This window comes from Xenopus tropicalis, chromosome 3 (assembly GCF_000004195.4).
Source record: "Xenopus tropicalis strain Nigerian chromosome 3, UCB_Xtro_10.0, whole genome shotgun sequence".
NCBI classification, from domain to species: Eukaryota; Metazoa; Chordata; class Amphibia; order Anura; family Pipidae; genus Xenopus; species Xenopus tropicalis.
Window position 1 is genome coordinate 41,355,112 of NC_030679.2, and position 15,860 is coordinate 41,370,971.

Genomic DNA, 15,860 nt, shown 5'->3' on the forward strand with positions numbered 1-15,860 from the left:
GCAAATAAATATATATATATATATATATATATATATATATATATATATATATAATATATATATATATATATATATATAGGAAATTGCCTATCTTTTTTGAAAGAGATGTGGATAAAAGTAACTCCCTCCTTCCATTCATTCCGTACAGGCAGGAAGCATGCTGGCACAGTGTTCTGCAATTCAGGTTTCAGCCCTCTGGTTGTTTGAAGTACAACTCATAATAAATCTGAAGGGATGCTGGGAATTACAGTTAAAATAGGAAGGCTGCAAGTTAGATACCCCATGTCCAGGAAACCTAGCAGTATGCATGCTTCTAATGACATTCAGAATGTCCACCTAGGTAGCTCAACTCCACAAGGGCCTGCTGAGATCAATAGGACAGGTATTGTCAAACATCACTGTCAGCAGAAGAAGAATAAAACAAACCTTAAACTGTTTGTGTCCTGCTGCACCCAACTGCTTGCCGCAAATATATTCACTTATATAAAGGTTGCGCAGCCATTTATAATGCCTTTATTACATCGGGAAGTAAGCCCCCCGGATGTGTGACTGTGTTTTCATTTGGCAGGATTTATTTCTGGAATAAATTTTGCTCTGGGCTTGTCAGCTGGCAGATTGGCTGAACGTTGCCACGAGAATTATATAATAAATGTATCTGTCAGTATTTTTCATTTTTTAACCTTGTACACTGTCAAATGATCTTGACTTGCTGGGCTTACAGATCTACTTTAACTTTGATAAGGCCTTAATTCATTGTGACACAGATGTGGAAGTGTAGCACATAGGGAAGCTGACCCGCTGCAAGGCAGATATTCCTTGAACTTGGTAAATAGACATCTCCGGTGTCTGACAGCTGTGTCAGCCTCCTGCTGATCTATGCACTACCACCGGCCCAGTGCAACTCCTACATCTGCTAGTCTGTCACCCACATGCTCTGCTGCTGCATTTCACTCCTACCCTTCAATGCCACAAGCTTGATTTGTCACTTTAATTACTCCGGCAGGCATACATGCCGCCAACTGTCCACTATTGTAAAGGGCAGATGGGGAAATACAATAGCTGGCATATGTTTTTGTGAACTAATATGATTGTCTCCATCACGCTGAAGTTCTTTGTCAGACTTGGACTGTCCCTCTGATGCATTTCAGCCCACCATCTCCAGAGCACTGCTCTACAGCTGTCATTGGCTGAATGTTGCCCATTACATGCCTAGTAACTCTGTAGCTTCTAATATACTGTATTCATCAGGTCTAGTAACGTGTTTTTAATTAAAGTCTGAAAATTGTCCAACTGCTTAAAAAAAGTAGGGCAACCATGCATTACAGTGTAAAAAGGGGATTTCCAACCTGTGGGTTTCCAGCTGTTGCTTAAATACAACATCGAATGTCATCTGACTATTGATGGTTGAACAATAGCTGCTGAACTGTTCACTGAACCCAAAAATAACATTTTGCCTAATAAAAGTAATTCTAAGCAACATTCCAGTATGCATGTATTGAAATGGTATTGTGTAATCGTGGCTGAAAGCACTATCCTTTGCTGAGAAGCCAGCCAGTCTGCTTTGATAAATTGTACATAAGAGCACTTATTGATGCTGAATGTGGTGGTAATTCCATAGTTTCCACAGTGGATGCTGAACATACAGATACATACCAAAAACCATTACAAAAGGTAAGGAGGGCCCTGCCCAAAAGAGCTTACAATCTAAATAGTTCCTGTTTATACAAGCACAATCAAGCCAAGTCACTAGTTTACCGAGAAGCCTTCATATGAGCAGATCCCCTCCTTTCCCTAAGATGAAGCTTTCGTTAGGCTTTGTGTATTGCTGATTTGTTTTCATTTTGCTCATACAAATGGGTTAGAATGTGACTGCTTTAAGTTTCTGGCTTTGCTTTGTTTAGTGCAATAAATAACACAGATATTTCATAATTAAACCAACTTATACAAGGTATGTTCAGCACAAGCTCTATTGTGGAAAACTATTGTAGTTCTTATGTCATTCACTTAGAAGAGAAAGGACAGAAACAACAATGACTATAGGGTAGTCGAAGAGGTGAGCCTTCTGTGCATGCCTGACATAAAAGACGCTTTCAGGGAATGCATAGTAAGTTAGGCAGTTATGTATGGGTACAGAAAAAAAAAAGCTGCTGCATACTGGCCCCTGCTTCTCTGTGCATTCCCAGAAAGCTTCTTCTCTGTCAGGCATCAGAAGGCTCTACTCTTGACTGCCCTGTAGTCAGAGAGATAAGGAGATTGGAACAGAAAGAGGGGGCAGGGCTTCACAGTGTACAAGGAAGAAGAGGAAAGAAGCTAGAGATTTCAACTCAGGGCTGTGGCACAGGGGGAGACTAGTCGCCCGCGGCATATCTCCCTTGCCGCGGACGACTTATCTTCCCGAAATACCATCCATTTCCCCGAAATCGTGGAAGTTTTCTCTCAAGGCAACTTCCGCAATATCGGGGAAATCGCGGCGCCGCGTATGCTATCCCACTGCCGATTTACGTACTCTCCGGTGGGATGGGATTTCGGGGAGATTAGTCGCCCGCAACAAGGGAGATTCGTTGTGGGCGACTTGTCTCCCTATCTGCCACAGCCCTTATAAATCAGATACCAGATCAGACTGAATGCAGGGACTAAGGTATGTTATTCTGGGGGTTGTTAAGAGTAATTTTAGAGATATAACCTTCTTTAAAGGGGAAGGAAAGGCTAAGTCACTTGGGGGTGCTTAACATTTTAGCACCCCCAAGTGACTTAGCCTTTCCTTCCCCTTTAAAGAAGGTTATATCTCTAAAATCGGGCTGGTGCCCCTGTTAGGAGAAAACTGCACCAGCCCAGGGCACCTGGGGCGGTGCACTTCCTCCTTCCGCCTTTGTTTCGCTGCGACTCCGAGTCCGGCGCATGCGCAGTAGAGTGAAAAAGCCGACTTCTCTGTTAAAGTTCGGCTTTTTACTCTACTGCGCATGCACGCACAGCGAAGGAGGAAGCGATCGCTGCTACCCCGGGCTGGTGCTGTTCTCTCCATACAGGGGCACCAGCCCGGGGTGGAAGGTAAGCGATTCAAGTCACTTGGGGGTGCCTAACTTTTTGGCACCCCCAAGTGACTTAGCTTTTCCTTCTCCTTTAAGGTACTCATTTTTTTACACTGAACTCCCACTGAATTTGTGGGATCCTGTCCCATATAGACTAATTTACTCACACAAGTATCGAATGGAAAAACTGTGCGAATGCCCATGTATATTTATCCTCAATGCAGTATTATTTTCCGGAAATTCCAGGTGCTCACAAAGTAGCATGTGCTGCATCTTGAGTACGAATTATTATTAGTGTGGGCGAGATTGTTTTCTGCATTGGTAAAATGCTCACAAGTTGCATTCACATTTTGTGGGTTTCGGTGTAGGCACAAATTGCATTAATCCAGCTGGTGATGATTGTAGCACTGGAAAAAAATCAGTTGTGCCTAAAGTGTAATATGCAAAGGGTATCCTGGAATTCATCAAGGCAGTTTTGTACACATATACATTAGTAAATTATGCCTATAGAACATGGCCAAGGAACTGGTATGATCTAATAATGTAATTTTTAAAGCCTTAACTAGTATGCACAATACATATGTACAATACACACAATCAAATATATATTCAAAACTTCTATTGCATTGTGTAACTTGTCCTTTATCACCTTCTTCATTACAGCCAGATTTAAGCTTATGTTTGTAAAGCTTTGTTTCAGTTACAGGTATAGAAGCTGTTAACCAGACTACTTAGGGCCTGAGTTTTCCAGATGAGGGATCTTTGCCTAATTTAGATCACAATACCTTAAGGCTGCTAAAAATTATTTACACATTATAAACAAATAGGATTGTTTTGCCTCATATATGGATTTATGCAGCTTAATTAGGATCAAGTACAACCTACCATTTTTTATTATCACAGAGAAAATTTGAATTATTTGCTAAAATTGAGTCTATAGGAGATGGCCTTCCTGGAATTCTGAGCTTTCTAGATAACTGGTTTCCAGCTAAGGGATCCTATACCTGTACTAAACTGTTTAGTACTTTTTAATTAGGGTGCATTTGGCACATACTCCTATCAAATTCCTATTGTACTGGTGTTAACTGGTATACATATGTTCATTGTACTGGTAGCACAATTAAATACTGTATTTATTTTAAAAAAGACTTTCACTGCTAATATTCAAAAATATTCAAAAATTCTTCACAAAAATGTGTTTGCCACATGTAAGGTAAAGTTAGGGAGAGAAGGGCACAAAGACGTAGGAGCACTCTACAATAGTGTAAAATCAGTTATTAAACAGATATAAAAGGTTAATGTACAGCTCATCAAACACAGTGGTCGTCTCACGTGCATACTATTTATATCTTGTACCATTACAATGCTCTTTCATGAAATGCATTGGGCTTTACTGGTAACCACTGTGTCTGATGAGTTGATTGTACATGCCACACATCTATTAAATAAACTTTTTATTATTTTACACTATGGTAGGGTATCCTTCTGTCTTTGTTTGGTTCTAGAAACCTCTGGTCTGACCAACCATTGAGGAGGCTGTGCCCAAGAGTGTCATCGATTGGAACCATTTTGTGGAATTGGATGATATGGACATTTTTTTATCATTGTAGGAAAAATTTATATTTGGCGAGGGTCATTTGACTATTACCTACTTGGAATTTAAGTCCTTAGTTATTCCTTTGATTTAACCTTTATCCTCTGGTTCATCTCCAGTTACTATTTTTCATATTTTATATTCTCTAGGAAGAATGCAGCTCCATGTTTTTTTTTGTTTTTTTTTGTTTTTTTTTTTGCACTGATGAGATCCTAAAAAGATAGGAACATGCTTGCTGAAAGTTTAGCTCTTTAACCAAATTACCAGGCTGTATCTTTGCTATTAATCCATATGTTCTGGATATGTAGTCACAAGGACATTAAGGGGCCGATTCACTAATGGATGAATACGAAATTTCGTACTTCCAATCTGAAAGTTCCGAAATTTTCGTATTGAAACAATCGTTAACGTATGGCGATCCGATAGATACGACATTTTTGTATCCCGACATTTGTAAATGGCGTGAAACCCTTTCTGACTTAGACACTTCAATGCATGATGTGGGAAGCTTTCCAAAGGACTGAATGGCACTCTGCAGCTCCAACCTGGCCAAAAGAAAGTCACAATACTGAAGCTTGAATGAATTCCAAAACTTTCGTACTCGTTGCAACAAATACTATTTTGTCGTGCAAATTGTCTCAAAGTATGAAAATGTGGCGGAAAATACGCACAGTTCTAAAAGTTATAAAAAATAAAAAAATTTCTATTCATAACCAATCGTACATTGATAAATGGGCCCCTTAGTATCCATTTGCATGTCTTCACCCATGATCCCTTAAATAAGTGCTAAGTTCCCATGTGGAGATTAGTCGCCCGTGATAAATCTCTGTTATTGCGGACAACTAATCTCCCCTGCCTGCAGGACAAAATTTATTGCGACTTCGGGAAAAAAATTAGATTAGTCGCTTGCAGTAGCAGAGGTTTAACTGTGGTGACTAATCTCTCTGTGGAGCATTAAAGGAACAGTAACACCAAAATATGAAAGTGTATAAAAGTAATAACAATATAATGTACTGTTGCCCTGCATTGCTACAGCTGGTGTGTTTGCCTCAGAAAGACTACTATAGTTTATATAAGTAAGCTGCTGTGTAGCCATGGGGGCAGCCATTCAAAGGAGAAAAGGCACAGGTTACTTAGCAGATAACAGATAAACTCCCATTATATGGGGCTTATCTACTAGTTATCTGCTATGTAACCTGTGCCTTTTCTCCTTTTTTCCAGCTTGAATGGCTGCCCCCATGGCTACACAGCAGCTTATTTATATAGTAGCTTTTCTGTAGCAAAAACACCAGTTTTTTGCAGAGCAACAGCACATTATATTTTAATTACTTTAAAACACTTAAATTTTTTGATGTTACTGTTCCTTTAACCTAGGGCCAGAGGCACACGGGGAGATTACCATGGGCGACTAATCTCCCCGCAATGCCATCCCACCGGCAAGAATGTAAATTGCCACTGCCCTAAGGGAGTGCTATGTGAAAAGCTTTTTTTTTTTTTTTTTGTGAAGGCTTTTTTATTGTGAATGTAAAAATAAATACTAAACCTTCACTGGTAAAGTTCTGGTTCAAGCCATACATATACTTACAAACACAATAGCATGTTTTATATGCGTGAAATACTGTATTAATAAAAGTGTCAGGACCCTAAATATGAACATAATGCCCATAACAATAAGTTCTTTTTATCAAGATTTGTATATTGCTACGGGAGGAAGAACGTAACTGTTTGAATCACTGAACTGCATCATTTTGGGGCACAATGTTTTTGCCTTTTTTTATGTAATTTCTGCCACCATTGCATAACCCAACCGGTTGGTGCTGTTTATAACAATGTGGCAGTTGCACGTAAACCTTCATGCAGCAATAAAAACTCCAGAAACAGCCTCTACTTATTTAGCAAGCTTCACGACACATGATTTCAGCAAGTTTTACACACCATTTAATAAAGCCTTCCCTTTTGTAAGCAGATGCTTTGCCATTTAGAATGTGTAAGACAGCATAAGTGTAAATGCCCAGTGCTGTATGTAGGTAGCATTCTTACATGGTCTTAATGTTGCTCAACATCAAATATTCCTATTAATCTTTATTTGTTATTTTAATAGTGTTTTTGTAATATTGTAATAAGGGACTAATTCTAGAACAGTGTATCACAGGTATGAGATCCTTTATCCGGAAACCCATTATCCAGAAAGCTCAGAATTATGGAAAGCCTTTCTCCCATAGACTCCATTTTAATCAAATAATTCCTTTTTGTCTGTAGTATTAAAGCAGTACCTTTTATTTGGTCCCAACTAAGGTATAATTAACAAAACAAACCTATTGTGTTTAATTAATGTTTTATTTATTTCTTAGTATCAATAAGGTACGGAGATCCATATTACGGAAAGACCCCTTATCTTCTGGAATACCCTTGGCCCCGAGCATTCTGGATAACGGGTCCTATACCTGTACTAAAATGTTGAATATGTTTAGGGTAATGGGGACCTGCTTTTCTTTGGAATGTGAAAATTGAGGCTATGCTGGACAGTCTACCCTGTCATGGGAAAGCGGTGAGTTAGAATAGTTTGTCCAATAGAAACATTGCAGTACTGGGGAGGCCTATGTCAGTCACCTCTAGTTATGCACTTAAACCGCTACTGACACAATATTTTTAAACTACAAGTTTGATTCCTTAAGTATATTAAGTATCTTTTTCTGTGACAGAATTGTAATATTGGTCTCTCAGTAGTTAGGTGACTTCTGGCTATTGCCTTAAAGGAGAAGGAAAGCTACTGAGGCATTTTATTGGCAATAGATTAGTCACAATAGTGCAAACTAGAACTCTATATTTAATCTGCAGAATGCTTTACCATACCTGAGTAAACAGCCCTAGAAGCAGGTGCCTGTCGTGCCCAAATAAATGTGTTATTTTTCCGTTAGTGCTTATTGCTGTATTTACATAGACCTTTCTAATAAAGCTTACTTAGTTTTTACCTTTCCTTCTCCTGTAAAACATGTGAGGCCTCGGTAAAAAAAAGTTTAAGAAGCGCTTATCCTCAGCCTAACTTGGAATACTTCAGAAGACATGAAAATTAAATGCATTAGCACATGGTTATTTGTGGTTTTACATGGTTACTTGTGAGGTATTCAACAGATTTTCTGCAGGTCCATGAATACTTATAACAACACCAAAAGCAGACTGAGATGGAGCAGAGTGAAATGGTGCCATGTATTATATAAGGGGATATATTGTCAAAAATCATAATCCTTGTGTGTGTTATTTAGACCGAAGAGATAAGATGTGTCCAACAACTCACCACAGAGATGGAAGTCTTCAGGCAAAATTCTTAATTAACCCTTTAAGTGCCAAGGGACGTAGATTCTACGTCCCAGGTACCAAGGGACCAAAGTGCCATGGGACGTAGAATCTACGTCCAATGGCACTGTCGGGTTTACAAGCGCTGCGCTCGCTTTTAAAGCAGCGCTTGTAAACCCCTCAGATCCCCCTAGGCAACGAGCAGAGCAGCACATACATACCGATCCGGGTCCCCCAGCCGCACCGATCGCGTCGCCAGCCAATGACAGCAGTGGACACGCGTTGATGACGTGTCCACTGCTGTCCCTTTAAATAGCGCCGCCTACTGTCGGCTCCCTCACTCCTGCTGCGCACTTTGGACAAGATGGAGCTCCCCTGCTGCCTTCCTGCTGGATTGATCGCCCCTGATCGCCCCTGATCGTCTGCCTGCCTTGGGTAAGCTGAACTACAACTCTCTACCACTGTTTATTTTGCTTATTTCTATCTCAACTGTCTAAAAATTTTTTTTTTTTTTTTTTTTGCATTTTTTCTTCTATCTTTGTCATTATTACACTTTTGTACACATACACACTTATTTACAACTTTCCCAAGCACACACAGACACTTACACACACACTTACACTTTTTTTTTTTTTTTTTTTTTCTTTCTTTCTTTCTTTCTTTTCTTTTCTTTCTGTCTTTGCTTTCTTTGGCAGTCTTTTTTTTTACTAAAACTTTATTTCTGATCTTGCTCTATAATTATCTGATTTATTTGGTTGCATTTTAGTGTTTTTTTGGCATTTTCATAATTGATTTCTGTTTTTGAATTATTCTATTGCACTGTAACTTTTTGTATTGCTATTGGGTGCTGAATTTGCAGTGACGTTGGTGGATCCAGGGCTCTGACCACCGATTTCATTGCAATTATTGTTCTTCTGTTGGTTTAGGTGGTTTTATTGGATTTTACGGTGTTTTATCTTTGCATTGTTCTTTATTGTGTGTTTAGTGCCCCCAAAAAGGTTGCTTTTGCAGTGACATTGGTGGATCCAGGGCTCTTACCGATTTCATTGCAACTATTGTTCTTTGATTGCTTTTAGTGGTTTTATTCCATTTGATTTCAGTTGTTCTAGAAAGGTCCAGAGGTGCTAAGATTGTTCTGTTAGTTTCTGTTGCCAAGGGTTAGGCTGATGCCACACGAGGCGTAGGGCTGATTTTTTCAGCAAGTGGAAAAACGCTTGCCGAAAATTCAGCCCTACGCCTGCTACTTGTTCCTGCACCCGAATGAATGGGATACGCTCGGGTGCAGGCACGTGTAGCCGATATACGCATGAAAACGCGAGACTTTGCATTCTCACGCGTTTTCATGCGTATATCGGCTACATGTGCCTGCACCCGAGCGTATCCCATTCATTCGGGTGCAGGCAAAAAAAAAAGGGGTGCATAGAGTGCAGCCCCAATATTATGCATTTTCAGGTTTGGCGGCCATGTACTTATGTGCAACCAGACATAGGTATCGTTTTATTCAGGGGAACTTGCAGATTGATGGTTAGTAAGTTTTTGGTAGTTGCCATGGAGATTTTGGGGAGAAATCTAGGTTTTTTATCTGGTTTTTCCTTGATTTCTGACCAAAATCTAGGTTTGTATCTGGTTTTTCCTTGATTTCTGACCAAAGCGCTGACTTCTGCAAGGGACTGCGGCCACAATTTTCCATGTAGAAAGAGAAGAGTGGCGTCTCTGAATAGCTGAAGGTGTGCACTTTTCGTAAATATATAGATTGTGGGGGTTATCTCACAGGTAGGGGGGGTTAACACTGAAAAACTGCAGGTAGTGCACATAGAGCGCAGCCCCCAAAATTTCAACTGAAATTGCCCTTATGCATTGCCCCTGTTTGGGGGCATTTGGTGGCCACGTCTTTATGTGCACCCATACATATGGGGTATCGTTTTATTCAGGGGAACTTGCAAATTGAGGTTTAGTAAGTTTTTGGTAGTTGCCATGGAGATTTTGGGGAGAAATCTAGGTTTTTTATCTGGTTTTTCCTTGATTTCTGACCAAAATCTAGGTTTGTATCTGGTTTTTCCTTGATTTCTGACCAAAGCGCTGACTTCTGCAAGGGACTACGGCCACAATTTTCCATGTAGAAAGAGAAGAGTGGCGTCTCTGAATAGCTGAAGGTGTGCACTTTTCGTAAATATATAGATTGTGGGGGTTATCTCACAGGTAGGGGGGGTTAACACTGAAAAACTGCAGGTAGTGCACATAGAGCGCAGCCCCCAAAATTTCAACTGAAATTGCCCTTATGCATTGCCCCTGTTTGGGGGCATTTGGTGGCCACGTCTTTATGTGCACCCATACATATGGGGTATCGTTTTATTCAGGGGAACTTGCAGATTGATGGTTAGTAAGTTTTTGGTAGTTGCCATGGAGATTTTGGGGAGAAATCTAGGTTTGTATCTGGTTTTTCCTTGATTTCTGACCAAAGCGCTAACTTCTGCAAGGGACTGCGGCCACAATTTTCCATGTAGAAAGAGGAGAGTGGCGTCTCTGAATAGCTGAAGGTGTGCACTTTTCAGAAATATATAGTTTGCGGGGGTTATTTCACAGGTATGGGGGTGTTTAGACTAAATAACTGCAGATAGAGCACAGCCCCCCCTTATGCATTGCCCCTGTTTGGGGGCATTTGGTGGCATTTGGTGGCCACGTCTTTATGTGCACCCATACATATGGGGTATCGTTTTATTCAGGGGAACTTGCAAATTGAGGTTTAGTAAGTTTTTGGTAGTTGCCATGGAGATTTTGGGGAGAAATCTAGGTTTTTTATCTGGTTTTTCCTTGATTTCTGACCAAAATCTAGTGTTGTATCTGGTTTTTCCTTGATTTCTGACCAAAGCGCTGACTTCTGCAAGGGACTGCGGCCACAATTTTCCATGTAGAAAGAGAAGAGTGGTGTCTCTGAATAGCTGAAGGTGTGCACTTTTCGTAAATATATAGATTGTGGGGGTATCTCACAGGTAGGGGGGGTTATCACTGAAAAACTGCAGGTAGTGCACATAGAGCGCAGCCCCCAAAATTTCAACTGAAATTGCCCTTATGCATTGCCCCTGTTTTGGGGCATTTGGTGGCCACGTCTTTATGTGCACCCATACATATGGGGTATCGTTTTATTCAGGGGAACTTGCAAATTGAGGTTTAGTAAGTTTTTGGTAGTTGCCATGGAGATTTTGGGGAGAAATCTAGGTTTTTATCTGGTTTTTCCTTGATTTCTGACCAAAATCTAGGGTTGTATCTGGTTTTTCCTTGATTTCTGACCAAAGCGCTGACTTCTGCAAGGGACTGCGGCCACAATTTTCCATGTAGAAAGAGAAGAGTGGTGTCTCTGAATAGCTGAAGGTGTGCACTTTTCGTAAATATATAGATTGTGGGGGTTATCTCACAGGTAGGGGGGGTTATCACTGAAAAACTGCAGGTAGTGCACATAGAGCGCAGCCCCCAAAATTTCAACTGAAATTGCCCTTATGCATTGCCCCTGTTTTGGGGCATTTGGTGGCCACGTCTTTATGTGCACCCATACATATGGGGTATCGTTTTATTCAGGGGAACTTGCAGATTGATGGTTAGTAAGTTTTTGGTAGTTGCCATGGAGATTTTGGGGAGAAATCTAGGTTTGTATCTAGTTTTTCCTTGATTTCTGACCAAAGCGCTAACTTCTGCAAGGGACTGCGGCCACAATTTTCCATGTAGAAAGAGAAGAGTGGTGTCTCTGAATAGCTGAAGGTGTGCACTTTTCGTAAATATATAGATTGTGGGGGTTATCTCACAGGTAGGGGGGGTTAACACTGAAAAACTGCAGGTAGTGCACATAGAGCGCAGCCCCCAAAATTTCAACTGAAATTGCCCTTATGCATTGCCCCTGTTTTGGGGCATTTGGTGGCCACGTCTTTATGTGCACCCATACATATGGGGTATCGTTTTATTCAGGGGAACTTGCAGATTGATGGTTAGTAAGTTTTTGGTAGTTGCCATGGAGATTTTGGGGAGAAATCTAGGTTTGTATCTAGTTTTTCCTTGATTTCTGACCAAAGCGCTGACTTCTGCAAGGGACTGCGGCCACAATTTTCCATGTAGAAAGAGAAGAGTGGTGTCTCTGAATAGCTGAAGGTGTGCACTTTTCAGAAATATATAGTTTGTGGGGGTTATTTCACAGGTAGGGGGGGTTAACACTGAAAAACTGCAGGAAGTGCACATAGAGCGCAGCCCCCACATTTTTAGCTGTAATTGCCCTTGTGCATTGCCCCTGCTTTGGAGTGTTTGGTGCCCATGTCTTTATGTGCACCCATACATATGGGGCATCATTTTATTCAGGAGAAGTTTGTCTTTCAAATATGCCTTTGTTAGAAAATTTTTATGAGATTTTTTTTTGTCAAATCCACATTTGATCATGCGTCCAAGTTTACGTTTTAGAAAAAAAAAAAAATGTCATAAAAAGTTCCAAATTTCACAATGCACTGACAAAAGGTATTTGGCTTTTGAGTGAAAACTACATTGCACCTAGAAACCTGAAGGTCTGTAGTTTCTAAAGATACCAAACATGAGGGGATATTTTAGATTTACATATAAGTTATGCTGCATTAACTGTTACAAGCGCTTTTCTGCTTTGTTCTGGTGTGATATTGTACTAAGTATTGCCTTAGTTTGGGGGTTACTTCTGGACAGGAACTGTGGGGTACCACCACATATTTGGTATCGTTGGAATTGGGAGTATCAGGGCTTTTACAAACAATAAAAAAAAGTGAGTAAAATTAACTTTTCTATGGAAAAAAACCTCAAAATATACAGAAATTTTTCATAATTTTATTTTTTTTTTACATATTTCACCCAAAATACACATCATATCTCCAGAAAAGTTATAAAATTTGGTATGTATGTCGAAGCCCAATTAGTGACGAAAAAAACGATATATAATTTCCCTAGTTTCGTGGAGGTTTTCCTACCAAAAAACATTGTTAAAGTGAATGAGTACAAAATGCTTAAAAAACGTCTGGCACTGGGGGGAACCGAAATGACGAATTCGGCTGGCACTTAAAGGGTTAAATATAGTTTTATTAAAGTTCCATGTATGTATGTATAACTTTATTTATAAAGCGCCACAAGGGTACGCAGTGCTGTTCAATCTTACAAAATACAAAATTACACACAGGGAGCACAAGGGGTATCATAAATAAATACAATAAATATGTATATAAATGCACAGGGAATAAGTGCCATGTGGTATGAGACACAGTAGGAAGGAGGTCCCTGCCCTGTAGAGCTTACAATCCATGCACAATTGCCTTACGTATTTTGTGTTCAGAGACACTTAAAGGGTTTGTTTATGTTCAACTTTTTTAGTATGATGTAGAGAGTGTTATTCTAAGATTTTTTATTATTTGTGGTTCTTTAATTCAGCTTTTTATGTAGTAGCTTTCCAGTTTGGAAGCAACCAGGCTTCAAATTGCATGTGAGAGAGAGTATTGGGTGTATGCCCAAGTTACCTTTACATTCAGTTTACTGCTGGGCATCTAGCACAAGAACCTTCAAGGAGGGCTTTTGTAGCAGCATCAATCGGTAGCAGTCAATAAATAAACTGAATAATTAAAAAAGTGAAAAAATTACTGGGTTTCTGAATGGGGGGGACACTGGGTAGAATTAATTTTGTTTTAGAATTAGGATTTATAAGTAAAGAACAATACTAATTACAACCATATCCATTTTATAAATTACATTATCCTGTACTCTTCAGATGGTAATAAATCTTGGTGACAGTTTTGGCATTGGCGCGAGATGGTCTTGTGCTTTGGTTCCTCTTCCAATAGATATGTTCAATTGCAATAATATTAAACCAGTGACTTTTTTGGCAAAAAAAAAAAAATGGTGCAAAATGTGGCTGTCAAATAAAATTAACCCCTAAGAGATTTTTCGTATAATGAAAATGTTGTGTTTCAATTACACCGCAGGAAAAGACACCTTATAAAATGCAAAGGCTGTGTTATAAGCAGCAGAACTAATGTTTGAAATCAAATACCTCTTCAGCAAATTGAATCCACTCTGTATGAGAATCCTGAAATCGATTTCAGTTGAGAAACCTACTAAACACCATGAATATACAATTCAGGAGGCTGAGAAATAGAATCTCCAGTTGACTAGCTGCCTATTTAATTCCATTATCATTGCTTTCTTTGATTATCATCTGCCTTCAGTATTTCTCTGCCTGTCTGTATTACATCTTTTTATATTTCATTTTCAGATCTGTCTTTCTGTATCTCTATAGATCATGCATTACACCTTCTACTTAACTTATTTTGCCTTACTTCTTGACCCAGTAAAAGGCGCTGCTTAAGTAGAGTGATTATGGCTCACTTTCTAGTTTTGTATTTGCTGAGGATTTGGTCCCACATTTAGAAACAATGGGAAACAATAACAGAACTTTTTAGGCCAGTGACACACACAGCATCCTACCAGCTGAGAAAAGGCGAGTCTGCTCAGGCATGGCATCAAGGTGATTTTGGTGGGAAAATTAATAATTTAGTTTCTGTGCTAAATTCCAGCCCAGGCTGATGCCGTGCTTATAATTCATCCCTAAAAATCATGGATGGATTGCTTGTGCTCACTTTATTTAATATGTACTTTGCAATAAAATCAATGTAATTGTAAGCTGGTAATGTAAATTAATCTAGCTTCCAGTAAAAGCACAATGCTTGTGACTGGAGTAGTCAATCACTACATAGTGATTTGGTAGTCAGTCAGTCCCAGTAAGCCTTAGGGTGAAGACACACTGAGCTACTAGTAGCTGCTACTTTTTCACTACTACTAAACTCAAGCAGATACCCTGCCATAGACAGTACTGAGAATTGCCTCTGCTAAAACACACGTAGAGACAGTTATCACTAAATGATCAGTATTGTCTATTTTAGTAGCCACGACAAGTAGCTGCTGCTAGTAACTCCTTATGTCTTCACCCTTAGAGACTCCAGTGATGCCTGATAGGCTGGGGCTGAATTTCTTTTTAAGTACTTAAAACTTGGTGCCGTTATCCAAATGTAGGCTAATCAGCTTAGGGTTGCCACCTTTTTATAAAACTTATACGGGAAGGGTAGGGGTGGGGCCATGAGTGGGCAGCCAGTGGTATAAACGAGAGGCGCGGAGATGTCTCAGGGTGGAGTTGTGACATGAAAGGGCCGGAGACAGTTTGGCAAGGACCTAAACAATACAGCATTAGGTTGGTTTTGAAACAAAAGGGGGCTGAGTAGAGTTGTTCGGGGGGGGGGGGAGTGAAGAATGACAAGTTATTACAAATTTATATTGCTGGAAAATTTGTAATACTGGACTGGTGACAACTCTAAATTAACAGGGTTCCCTTTACTTTGCAGTGTGCACACATTTTACTCAGTTGTTACTTGGCTACAGATCCAATCATACTTTAATATAGCAGTGGTTAACTCATGCTAACTAAACAGCAGTATGTGCCGCCTGATATATGAGTACAGTGTAATATGAAGATAAGTTACTAGGTGATCTCTATATAAGGTAGCAGCAAGATGGCTGACATAGGGCTCATAAGTGGTATACTCACTGTTGAATTTTCTTGCACAGTTTTAGGCTATCTATTTTAGGGAATTTAAGGAAACTAGGGACAAGGCAGAGGATACACAAAACTGCCCCAAGTACATAACACGGCAAATATAGAGGGATAACATGAGTTTAGTAATAACTAGCAGTGTGCAGAGAGTTGAGTTTGGTGTGATTCCAAAATATATACATTTACAGATACTTCTCATGTGGAAGGAAGGGGGGGGAAAGAGCAGTTTTGCAATCAGCTGAGTAGCTATTCTCAAGAAAACTTTTTATATCAGTTGGCAGATCAGTTATCTAATGGAGAAGGCCCTCTTTACCCAATTAGGAAGTAAAGAGTTTGAATGAGGTTGAGT

At 39.8% G+C, this 15,860-nt stretch overlaps 1 protein-coding gene across 1 annotated transcript in view; it reads left to right on the top strand.

Moving 5' to 3' along the window:
* ubtd2 (ubiquitin domain containing 2) overlaps positions 1–15,860 on the top strand; it is a 49,337-nt gene that overhangs the window by 997 nt on the left and 32,480 nt on the right. The gene's annotated exons all lie outside the window — the stretch shown is intronic.